Source organism: Castor canadensis, chromosome X, assembly GCF_047511655.1.
Source record: "Castor canadensis chromosome X, mCasCan1.hap1v2, whole genome shotgun sequence".
Classification (NCBI taxonomy): Eukaryota; Metazoa; Chordata; class Mammalia; order Rodentia; family Castoridae; genus Castor; species Castor canadensis.
Window position 1 is genome coordinate 99210668 of NC_133405.1, and position 13393 is coordinate 99224060.

Consider the following 13393-nt stretch of genomic DNA (forward strand, 5'->3'; position numbering starts at 1 on the left):
TGTCTATGTTCAAGTTGAAGTATGATTATATTCTCACCAAGTAAAGGAGGCATAGAGGCAACATACATTTTGCTGTTCTTGTTATGAAAGAGAAAATATTCATTTAAAATGAAGAGGAACTTAAGACAAAAAGTAAGAAATGTGATGAAGAGGAAATGAGGAAGGAAAATAAGGAGCAAAAGAAAGTGCATGAACAAGTTAAAACTTAAAAACATAAGGAAGATGATTACCAAAGCAAGACAGAATATCCTTTCTTCTCTTGTGCCTGGGCAGCTTGTACAAGATTCCTTCAAATAATTTGGCCACAAGAAATATCTGATAAATGGTTTATTGCTAGGAGTGGACAGGTTACATCTCTGGTCATGGTCTAGGATGCCAAATATCATTAAGGAAACACAAATCAAAATCAAAATCTTAATCTTCTATTCATTAGGAGACCACTCCCCATCCAATAGGTTGGCTAAAACAAGAAGCAAAAGATAATAACAAAGTGTTGACAAGATATGAATGAATCAGCGCTCTCATACATTTTGGGTGGGACCATAAAATGGTACAAGTACTCTGAAAAACTGTTTGGCAGGTCCTTGAAATGATAACCACAGAGTCACCATATGACCTGGCAATTTGACTCCTAGGTATTTACCCAAAGCAGATGAAAAGCACATGCCCACTCCAAAATCTGTACACAAACATTCAGAGGAGCATTATTCACAGCAGGCTCAAAGTGGAAACCACCTCCACGCCCACCAATTGATGGATGGATGAACAGCACTGTGTTTTCAGGCAACAAAAAGAAGTGCTGACACCTGCTCCGACATGGATGAATACCAAAATCATTATCCTAGGTAAGAAACATCGGGCATGAGAGAACACTTATTTTTATGACTCCATTTATGTGAAATGTTCAGAACAGGCAAATCCATAAACCCAGAAAAGAGATTAAGTTGCCTAGGGTTGGGGATGTGAGGTGGCATAAATAGAGACTGACCAGAATGTGGGTTTCTTCTTTCTTTTAGTTACTGGTGGCACTGAGGTTTGAACTCAGGGCTTCCTGCTTGCTAGGCAGGCAACCTATTGCTTCAGCCATGCCTCCAGCCCTTTTTGCTCTGGTTATTTTGGAGCTAGGGTCTCGTGTTTTGCCCAGGCTGGTCCAGACCATGCTCCTCCTTATTTTAGGCTTCCAACCGTCCCTGAGATGACAGATGTATGCCACCATGCTCAACTTTTTTTTTTCCATTCAGATGGGGGTTTTCCATACTTTTTGCCTGGGCTAGCCTTGAACTGCAATCCTCCTGGATCTCAGCCTCCCAAGTAGCTAGGATTACAGTTGTGAGTCACCAGTGCCTGACTTGAACAGGGTTTCTTTACGGAAGGCTTAAAGGGTTCTAAAATTATATTGTGGTGATTGCTGCACAACTCTAGATATACTAGTTATATACTTTAAATGGGTGAATTTTATTACACTAAAATATATGTAAATAGCTGGCGCCAGGTGGCTTACACTGTAATCCTAGGTACGTGAGAGGCTGAGGTCAAAAGGTCACAGTTCACGGCCAGTCCAGGCAAATAGTTCATGAGACCCCATAAACCAAAATAACTAGAGCAAAATGGGTTGGAGGTGTGGCTCAACCATAGAGTGCCTACTTTGCAAGCATGCATGTATATATGCATTTATAACGCATGATTTTTAAGACAAGGTTTCACTGTGTAGCACAGGCTGGCTTCAAGCTCATGATCCTCGTGCCTTAGCCTCCTCAGTGCTGGAATTATAGATGTGCACTACCATGCCCGGCAATAAATTTTTTACAAAAAAAAAAAAAAAAAGGAAAGAAACTGCACCCTAAATAACTCAGCATCAAAGTGGAAAATCATTACAGAAGCAATAGAATTTTTACCAGAACTTATGAAACACAAAGTTGTACTTAGACTGAAATTTATGGCTTTAAATGGTTTTATTTGTAACTAAAAATAAATATAACCAAAAATGAGCTATGTATTCAACCTAAAACAGTAGTAGCAAAACAAAAACAAAACTCAGGAAGTAGTAATTTATAAAAATTAAAATCTTAGAGCTGAGCATAGTAGTTCAGGCCTATAATCCCAGCACTTGGGAGGCTGAGGCAGGTGGATCACGAGTTCATGCCCAGCCTGGTTATATACTGAGAATCTGTCTCCAAAAAAAAGCCTAAATAAATATAAAAATACAGGTTCTAAAGAAAACAAAGAACTGATCCTTTGAAATGATTAGTATCATGGATAACCTCTTAGTAAACCAGGCAAAGGAGAAAAGCAAATATGTGTGCCTGTGTGTGTATGTTGTGTGTGCGTGCAAAAAAAGTTCCTCTAGGGAAGTGCTTAAAGCAGTAATTGTGGAATATTACACACAACTGGAGAGCAACACATTTGAATATTTATGTGAAAGAAATGTTTCTTTCAAAAATGTAAATTAACAAAGTTAATACAAAAAAAAAGACAGAAGCCAGTGAGTATAAAACAGACTGAAAAAAATGATGTACCCAACAAGCACACATAGGTAGACTCTAAAAGGTAGAAAAGAAAGATAGATAGCCTGAAGACCACAGGACGTGGAGAAATAACACAGTGAAGAATTCCCTGGGTTTCCTTTTTCCCTTCCACATATCACTGAAGGGCACTAGAGAAGCTTACAACTCAGAACCACCGCAGGCACAAACAAAAAAACAGACTTCAAGAAAGACCATGCTCCTTAAGCAAAGCACAGAAAAAAACAGGTGACTAAATCAATAGAAGACGTTCTTGGAAAATACTCAGCCTACTCCAGCGAAACGCTACTGGAACACACATTTTTTTGAGACAGCGTCTCACAATGTAGTCCAGGCTGATCTAGAACTCATGATCCTCCTGCCTTAGCCTCCTGAGAGCTGTGATTACAGAAGTGTACCACCACACCTGGTTGGAATGCACATTCAAGTGTCCCTTGGATAGTATCCAAGATAGACCATATTTGAGGCCATAAAACATCTCTACTAAGCGAAATACAAGTTATTTTGTCTAATTATAACACCAAACTAGAAATCAATAACAGAAAGATAAGAAAAACTCTAAGCACTTGAAAAGTAATATATTTCTACATAATCTGCAAATCTTGAAGGAAATTAAGAAGCAAGAAGTGAAAATGAAATGGCAATATATCAAAATTTGTGTAATGCTGACTGAGAGGGCAATTTATAGCATTAAGAGTTTACATTAGAAAAGCAGATGGGTTTTAAATCAATAATATCAGCTCCATACTTCAAGAATCTAGAAAAAGAAGACCAAAGAAAACTCAAAGGAAGCAGAATGAAGTAATAAACACAAGAGCAGAAGTCAATGGGATTGGCAACAGAAAAATAATGGAGAAAAATCAATGAACCCAAAACCTGGCTCCCTGGAAAGATCAATAATATTGGTCATTTTCTAACATGACTGACAAAGATAAAAAGGTAAAAGACACAAATTACCCTTATCGGAAACAAAACAGAGCTATATACGAAGATCCCTCAGACATTAATAGCACGGAATGGTAGTACCTATAACCTCAGCACTGAGGGGCTGAGGCAGGAGGCTCACAAGTCCAAGGCTCTGTCTCAAAACAAAAAAAGAGCCTTGTAAGGTGATACAACAAGCTCACAAACAACTTTATGCATACAGCTCAACAACTTTGATGAAATAGTCCAATTCCTCATAAAACAGAAGCTACCACACCTCACCCACACTCTTGGATAATCTGAAACAGTATTAGGTAGATCCTCTGGCAGCATCAACATTGTGAAGGTGACTGTATTACCAAAAGCAATCTACATGTTCAATGCAATTTCCATCAAAATCCCAATGACATTCATCACAGAGATTGAAAAATCCACCCTAAAGTTCATCTGGAAACATAAGAGACCACGAATAACCAAGGCAGTACTGAGCAGAGAGAAACGCTGGAGGTATCACAATACCCAACTTCAAACTATACTACAGAGCCATAGCAATAAAAACAGCATGGTACTGCACAAAAACAGACATGAAGACCAGTGGAACAGAACAGAGGACCCAGATATGAATCCACACAACTATACCCACCTGATTTTTGACAAAGGTGCTAAAAACATATGATGGAGAAAAGACAGCCTCTTCAACAAATGTTGCTTGGAAAAGTGGTTATCTGTCTGCAGAAAACTGCAACTAGATCCATGTTTATCACCCTGTACAAGTATCAACTCAAAATGGATCAAGGATCTTAATATCAGACCTGAAACCTTGAAGCTAGTGCAGGAAAGAACAAGGAATACACTGGGAACATGTAGGCATAGGCAAGGACTTCCTAATAGAACTCAAATGAAATGGCCCAGCAACTAAGAGAAAGGCTGGACAAATGGGACTACATGAAATTAAAAAGTTTCTGCACAACAAAAGAAATGATCACTAAACTGAAGACACCACCCACAGAATGGGAGAAAATCTTTGCCAGCTATACATCAGACAAGGGACAATAACCAGAATCTACAGGGCGCTCAAAAAACTAAACTTCCAAAAAATCAATGACCCAATGAAGAAAAGGGCAAATGAACCAAACAGAGCCTTTTCAGAGGAAGAAGTCAAAATGGCTAAAAAGCACATGAAGAAATGCTCACCATCCCGTCATAAAGGAATGCAAATCAAAACCATGTTAAGATTCTACCTCACACCTGTTAGAATGGCTATCATGAAAAACAAACAACAAATGTTGGCAAAGATGTGGGGGAAAAGGAACTCTCATACCCTGCTGGTGGGAATGTAAGCTAGTACAACCACTATGAAAAACAGTGTGAAGCTCCTCAAAAAACTAGAAATAGACTGCCAAATGATCCAGCAATCCCATTCCTAGGGATATACCTGAAGGAATGTGAGTCAGGTTACAACAAAGACACCTGCACACCCGTGTTTATTACAGCATTAGTCACAATAGCCAACCTACGGAAACAACCAAGATGCCCCACTACTGATGAATGGATTAAGAAAATGTGGTATTTATACACAATGGAATTTTACTCAGCCATGAAGAAGAAGGAAATTTTATCATTTGCGGGTAAATGGATGAAACTAGAGAACATCATCTTAAGTGAAGTTAGCCAAGTTCAGAAGGCCAAAAGTCGCATGTTTTCTCTCATATGTAGAATAGAGACCTAATACAAATGTAGCAATATTATCAAAAACAAGACACCCAAGGGGAGGTCACACTCAAGAGGGGGAGGGTAAAAGAAAGAAGTTAAGAAGGTGAATATGGTTGATGCACTTCCTATACAAGAATGAATATAGAATTTTTAAATCTGTTGAAATCATCAAAAGAAGGGGACTAAGGCAGAAAGGAGAAAAATAGAAAGGATGAACCAATTCAGGTTATAATACATATATACATGGAAATGTCACAATGAAACTGTCTGTATAGGTATCTTAAACAAAGAAAAATGTCTTTTTTTTTTTCAAAAACAGAGAACAGGAAGGTAAAACAGGTCCTGTCTGGGGGTTGGCACCAGTGGGAGGGGGAGGATATAAGGAAGAGTGTAGGAGGGTGAATATGGTGGGAATATTATGTATTCATATGTGTAAATGGAAAAATGAGACCTGTTGAAACTATTCCAGGAATGGGGAGAGGTGGGGATAAAAGAGAATGATGGAGGGGGCAAATCCAACTATAATATATTGTAAGAATTTTTATAAATGTTACAATCTACCCCAAGTACACCAATAATATAAAATAAAAAATAATACTTCCAAAAAGTCTTCAATTTATGCACATCAATTCAATGACTTCAATGAAATCATTCTATGCCTCATAAAACAGGAACTACCACAACCCACCTACACTCTTGGATAATCTGAAGCAATATTAAGTATATCATCTGAACTGGTTACAAAACTATAGCAGAAATGGAAGCCATTTTCATTTTCCAAATGAAAATTTCCAGGTCCACATAGTTTCACTGGAGAATAAATGTAGGAAACATTTAAAGAAAAATTAGCACTACGACTTGTTCTATGAGACCAGGATGACCCTAGTACTAAAACCAAACACAGTACAAAAAAAAGAAAACTATAGAACAAAACCTCTGATGAATTTAGACATAAAAACCCTTTCAAAAAACTAATCATTTCCTGCAACATATCTAAAAAATTACATGCCTCAACCGAGTGGGGTTTGTTCTAGGAATGTAAAGCTGGGTGGAGGTTCTGCAGCAATCAGTATCTTGGTCACCTGTAGTTAATATGGGTAAAGAAGAAAAATCACAAGATCATATAAATTCAGAGTGTTGACAAAATTCAATACTCATTCATGATGTAAAAAAAAACCACTTCACAGCAAATAGAGGGGAACTTCATGAACTTGATAAACAGCATTTGTTTTAAAACAACTGCACAAAAAAGAAAAAAAAACTGTACAGATAACATGACACTTGGTGGTGAGAAGCTGAATGCTTTCTCCCGGAGACTGGAACAATGGAAGATGTCCACGCTCATCTCTCTTATTCAACGTGGTACAGGCTGAGTGCCCCAACTGAAAAATATGACATGCTCCAAAATCAGAAGCACTTTGAATGCCAACATGAACCCAGAAATGTAAAACTCCATGCCTGACCTCAGCATGCACGTAGCAATCAAAATACAGGCACACTAAGAAATTCTTTGAAATGACCTTCAGGCAAAGGGTATAAGGTGTATATGAAATATCAATGAATTTTGCGTTTAGATTTAGATCCCATCCCCAAGATATCTCATTACATATGCACACATTCCAAAATCTGAAAAAATAAAAACTTTGGAACACTTCTTGGCCCAGGCAGTTCAGATAAAGGCTACTCAATCTGTACTGGAAGTTCTAGGCAGTATAATAAAGCCAGCAAAGAAGATTAGAGACAAAGAAATAAAACTGTCCCTGTCTGTATGAGTGTTCAGAAAACCCAGAGAATCTACTAAAAAAGATGTCAAACTACTCATTAAATTCAGCAAAACTGCAGGATATAAGATGAACACGCAAATGTGTGGGAACCAAAATTTCAACAACACGCCATTTAAAACCACTGCAAAAAAAAAACCCTAAATACTAAGTATAAACTTAACAAAACAGGTACAATAACTATATGCTGAAAATTACAATATGTTGCTGAAAGAAATCAAAGAAGAACTAAACAAACAGACATACTGTGTGTATGGCTTGGAAGTCTTCGCAGAGTTAAGATGTAAATTTTCCCAAACTGATATGCAGATTTAATGCAACTCCTATCCAAATCCCAGCAAGATGTTTTGTAGGTAGAGGCAAGATTATGAAATGCACATGGAAAAGCAAAGGACTAGAAGAGCTAAAATCATTTTGAAAAAGAATACGATGAACAGAATGTACACAATTTGTACACTACAGTGATCAAGGCAGGGTGAAACTACCAGCAGAGGGATAGACACACATCCCAGTGTGCACAGAACACAGAACCGGCAGAGTCCTCACTCAAGTGTGGCCAATTTATTTCTGACAAAGGTGCAAAACAAATCAACGGAGGAAGGATAGTACTTTCAATCAATGGTGCTTGAGCAACTGGCAATCCGTAAGTGAAAAAATGCACGGCAACCTGAATCTCATATGTCATACAAAAATTACCTCACAATGGATCATTAAGGACAGAAAGGAGAAATGAACAATGACTATTACAATGGAGACTATCTCTCCTTTCTCAGTAATGCAAGAGGCAGACCAAAACAACCAAAAACAAACAAAAAATAATCTTGCATGACACAACTAAATGACTAAATGTTATTTTCGAGTTACATACAGAACATTGCTAAAAATTCTCCACTGCCTAGGCCACAAGTCTCCTCCTATTTCAAGAATAAGCTTCACGTAGACATTTTCTGACACACAAAACTAAGACTAGAAATCCATTAAAACGATAAACTTTGGGAGCCGTGCATAGTGGTGAACACTTGTAATCCCAGCCCTAAGGGAGGCTCAAGGCCAGTCTGGTCTACATAGGCAGACCCTGTCTCAAAAAAAGAAAAAAAAAAACTTTAGGGAATTGAAAAGGCACTTCCAAATAACTCCCGAGTAAAAGACAAATTATTAGCTCTTTAAAAAACACTGAAAATATAATGCACCAAACCGGTATGTGCAACTTTGAGACCTTTATGTTGATGTTAGAAAAAGAGAAAAGCCTGCAAAATAATGGGCGAATTATCCAAGTAAAGTTAGACAAACGACTCCACCGCTGACCACACAGAATGCCCTCCAGCACTCACCCTTCCCGGCCGCTCATCACCTCCTCATCTCTCTGGCACTGAGTTGAATCCGCTTGGCAACTATCAAACCGCGGCAGAAAAACCGCAGCCACTTCCGGTCACCACCCTAGTACCGCCCCTTATTGGGATTTCGGGCTACGCTCAGGGAATCGGGCGATGTTCTGCGCATGCGCAAAGCTTCTCTCAGCCGAGAATCTGCGCAGCGTTGTTATTCACTGGATCCTTCAGGGCTTTCGTGTAGTTCAGCAGCGTTGTCAGACTGGGAACATGGCCGCGCCGAGGTCTCGCTTCCTCACGGAGGACGCCATGTTGGAGGAGGGTTCATTCCGTACTGACGATGAGGATGCCTCTAAACTCACAGCAGAGATGTGGAGCTCTCGACTGGAAGCAGGAGTGGGGACGTTTGTCTGGACTGACTTACTGGGGGCGGAGGGGTGTCCTTAGAATTTGTTCTCTACGGATCTGTGTAGTGCCGTTCCGAGAAACTGAGAGCCTCTTAGACGCAAAGGCGCCTGCAGCTGTCTCCTGGCAGCTAATAGGATGAGAAACCGGGAGAAATCTGGCCGGAGCATATCACGAGGGAAAAGAGGGAGAAATTAGGGTCCCGCAAGTCCTTCTAAAATATACCACGGGGGTGGGGGGAGGGCAGCAAGGCGAAGTCAGTGAGATTTCCAGCCTCTGCTGTGCTGTGGGGCTTGGCCATGGGGTTTGAATGCTCCCATGATCTACCTTACCTCCCTCCCACTCTGACTACCCCAATTAAAATAAAAGTATGTGCCAGTAATAATTTTGATGAGTCCTTACTATAATGCACTATCAGTACAAAAATCTCTGGGAAACTTTATTAGAGTAGTTTTTATTTGCTCATTATAGGCACATGCCTGTAATCCCAGCACTTGGGAGGCTGAGCCAAGAGGATCACAAATTAGAAGCCAGCCTGGGCTATATTAAAAGTTCAAAGACAGTGTAAGCTGCATAGCGATGCCTCAAAAACCCAAGGGCTGGGTATATTGCTTAGTGATAGAGCACTTATCTAACATGTGCAAGGGCCTGGGTCCAATTCCCCAACACGAGCCAAAAAAAAAGGGAAAACCTAGGTAGTGATGGAGCCCTTACTTCAGAAATATACCTTTAAATACTTGACCCTGTGCCCTTCAACCAGCTTGCTGCCCCTGATCACCTCCAATGTGGAATTCTGGAGGTGCCCCCCTGCCCTTCTGGGAGATATCACTGAGGCAGAAGGGAAGGATTTCTCACTGCCCTTCAGCTGAGATTGCCTATTCATTCTTCAAAACCAAGTTCAAATATATCCCCCTCCAGATGGAGGTACAGGGCTCTATGTCCTGCTGAAGGCCTTTCTGAATCCTCTGGTGAGAGAAGTATGTTGAGGGGACCTAGTGTAGGCCAAAGTGTAGACGTGGTGGGGGCTGTCACTCCAGCCATTCCCTGTGGGCCTCAGTTTAACAATCTGGAATATAACAGGTGTCCTGCTCCAAGCAGCCTAAGACCACCAGGGACAAATTTGTAGTCTGACAGATCCATCAATCAATGAAGGATACCACACACCAGAGAAACCACGTGGCAGCTCACTAAACAAAGGAAAAGATACAATTTATTTTGGCAGTACTGGGGAGTTAAATTCAGGCCTTGTGTTTGCTAGGCAGGTGCTCTACCACTTGAGCCACTCTACCAGCCCTTTTCGTGTTGGGTATTTCTGGGACAGGTCTCGTTTTATGTCTGAGCTGACCTGAACAACGATCCTCCCACTTGTGCTTCACCATTTAGCTGGGACGACAGGCGCGGTCAAGAACTCCACGTCCAGTCCTGCAGCCAAGTCAAAGCAGGCTGAGGTCTCCAAGAAGTCCACAGACCACCCCAAGTATCATGGACACCAGTCCATCCAGAAGTATATCAAGAGCAAGTACAAGGTGGGTGAGAACACTGACTCCCAGGTCAAGTTGTCCATCAAGCGCCTGGTGACCATCCATGTCTTCAAGTGAACCAAAAGGGTGGGGACCTTGAGCTCCTTCCAGCTGCCCAACAGCAGTGAGCCCAAGAGGTCAGCAGCCTTCAAGAAGACCAAGAAAGAAGTCAAAAGGTGACCAAGCAAAAGAAGGTGGCCAAAGCCCCAAGCAAGAAAACCAAAACCACCGCAGTCAGGAAATGCCAAGAAGTTAGCTGCCACACCCAGCCAAAAAGACCCAAGGTTGCCAAAGCCAAGTCAGTCAAGGCATCCAAGCCCAAGAAGGCCAAACCAGTGAAGCCCAAAGCCAAGATCAGTGTCATAAGGGCAGGCAAGAAGTGACAGTGAACCCTTTGCTTGTGGACACGCCTTCCTCTCTCTTATTTTCTGTAAATACATTCTCCTTTCTTTTCTCTCGATCCTCATCTGCAGCCCTCTGCCCATTCTAGTCTGACTTTATGAGACAGAGTTCAGATTGCTCACAGAAACTGTGGATTAACTCCTGTTTCCCTAACCAGCTGTGCGAGGACAGTGGCCACAGATCTCATCTGTGGGTTTGCTATTCATCTTATGGGGTTAGGGAGCTGGTGGGCTCGTGTTTGTTGGGTGGCTTGTTTGCTGTGAAGATGATGGGGAAAAGAACTGGCAGTTCTGCTTCCAGTTGGTTCTGCTGGATGAAAAAGCCTAGGAGCTAAGGTTGGTGGGAGATTCTTTAGGGCTTTCTTTAAGTTAGGCACCTTAGCAGCATCAGAGCCTTTGGCGGGGAGAAGGGTGGAAGGGTGGCAGCACTAGTGCAAAGCAGCAAGGTTTTGGAAAACCTTCCCTGGGATGCTGTAACTTCTCCCAGTCAGCTGGGAACTAGCCATTGGGGTGGGGGGAGATACTTTGTGGCTTGGGCAAAGTCTCCTGTTAAATGGGAGTGGAAATTTGGGGGGCGGGGGGGGGGGCGGCAATCAGCCAAGTGCTACAGGGTGCCCTGTTGAAACTTGGCTTTTCTAGTTGATGGATTGTGTCCAGGAGGATTTTTTCTGTTTCCTTGGTTTTTTGTTTCCCCTGTATAAGACAAAGACATGCTTTTGTTCAGTCTGGTGCTGCTTCTGTTCCACATCAGCCACTTAAAAGCTTCCTACCTCTTTACTTCTGAGTCTTTTCTAAATAGTAGGGGCCGAGGGGTGCGGAAAGTAAGAGGTACTGCAGTTGATCTGAATTTGCTACATCGTTTTAGAGAGCTAAATGTGGTGTGTGTGTGTGTGTGTGTGTGTGTGTGTGTGTGTGTGTGTGTGTATGCACATATGCACATCTAGGGCTAGTCTTCCTGCCTCACACCAGGAGTCAGGAGAAAAAAACCTGTACAGTTGTCTTTCTTTTATTTTTAATAAAATAGGACGATTGCACACTTGCACACAAACACCCCTTTTAATACAAGTGTTATTTGTGCTGGGAAAAATTTGCTGTCACTGTAATTTTAAAACTGCAAAGTAAAATTGGAAAATGAAAAAAGATGAGATGACATTTTACACCCATTGCAAATTGTAAATGTCTAACAAGATAAAGAGCTGGAGAGTATGTGGATCCGCAGGATCTTTTTGCACTGTTGAAGGAGTGTAAATCAGTGCAGCCACTTTTTTGGGTATTCACACCATGCATGGTGGCTCAAGTTACTGGGCTCTAGCTACTGTGGAGGCAGAGATTAGAAGGATCACAGTTCTAGGCCAGCCCAGGCAAAATGTTCGCAAGACCCTCATCTCAATCAATAGCTGGGCATGGTGGCGCATACCTGTCATCCTAGTTACTCAGGAAGTACAAATAGGAGAATCACAGTCCAGGCTGACCCAGGTATAAAGGGAGAACCTATGTCAAAAATAGCCAATACAGAAAGGACTGGTGGTGTAGCTCCAATGGTACAGCGTCTGCCTAGCAAGTGTAGGGCTCTCAGTTGAACCCTACCCACTGCAGCTAAAAAAAAGAAAAGGAAGGAAAAAATTAATGTAAAAAAATAAAGAAAATAGTTTGGCATTCCCTCTTAAGTGAATATTCACATACCTCAAAATCTAGAGTCTAGTGTAGGAAGTAAACCCAAGAGAAACACCTGCACAAGAAACCTATGATGAGAGCTGGGGGCATGGCTCAAGTGGCTAGATTGCTTGCCTATGAAGTGCAAAGCCCTGAGTTCAAACCCCAGTACCTATGATGGCGATGGCATTCTATTCCCAACAGCAAAATCTGGACACAAATGTCGATGCTCATTAACATGAGTCAAAATGAGGGAACCACAACAATGCTCAATATGTATGAATATTAAGGGGGAAAACTGTCATCCCAAAAGATTAGTATAAAGCATAACATACTTTCATAGAATCACAAGCCACTAATATGAAGAACTATTTAGGATTTTTGTATACTTGCAACCACATCATACAGCAAAGAACCCAAAAGTCAGTGAACTTGGGATTCAGGATGTTTTCCCTAGTTGAGAGTAGGCAGAGCAACAAACTGGGGGACTACATGGGTAGGTGGAGGTTATTGTCAAGGTCATAACTTTTCTTTTGGTGGTAGATACATTCATAATTATCAAAACGATTTCAATTAATTTGGAAAATAAAAATGTTAGATAAATATCTAACATTTAACGAACAAAAAAGAGTCTGTATGGAGAAAAGTGCTGTTCCTTGAGTGGGTCAAGAAAATCTTTGGCCCCAGCACAGAGATGCCACCTAGTGGTATGACGAGCAGGGAGCAGAAGCTCCCTGACCTTGGCCTTGCTGCCCTGGCATGGTGGCATATGAAGCCCACTGCCCTTGCTTATGCATTCCCTGGCCCACTCCACCACTCTCCAGCTCCTCGCCATGCTTCCATTCTCCTCACAGCCTTCCTTTTGAGCAGAAGTTACCTTCATTTACTTTGGCTCATTCATTTGTTCTGGCTAATATTACAGTGATTTCCACTTCTCACACATATAATCATCCACTTTATTTCTCCTGTCGTTAATACACAATGTAGAGGGAAGCACAATGCATACACCAAAGTCACCGTCTTTCAGCTGGGAACTGAACCCAGGGCCTGACATGTGCCAGGGAAATGCTCTGCCACTGAACTACATCTCCAGTCCCCCAAATCATTTTTTTCTTTGAGTTTATTTGTTTGCTTATTTATTTATGG

General features: G+C 41.3%; 1 protein-coding gene and 1 pseudogene across 3 annotated transcripts in view; one reads left to right on the forward strand and one right to left on the reverse strand.

Annotated features, from left to right (window-relative positions):
- Znf81 (zinc finger protein 81) overlaps nucleotides 1-13393 on the reverse strand; it is a 135034-nt gene that overhangs the window by 96943 nt on the left and 24698 nt on the right. The window contains exon 1 of one of the 3 annotated variants that reach the window (XM_074062848.1): nucleotides 8272-8991. The exons of 1 other annotated variant lie outside the window; for it this stretch is intronic. The gene's annotated coding sequence lies outside the window, so the exon portion shown is untranslated. Of the gene's footprint in view, nucleotides 1-8271; nucleotides 8992-13393 lie in introns of those variants that run through there. One more of the 3 variants, XM_074062850.1, reaches the window with a different exon arrangement.
- LOC109675791 (uncharacterized) lies at nucleotides 8428-10696 on the forward strand (annotated as a pseudogene).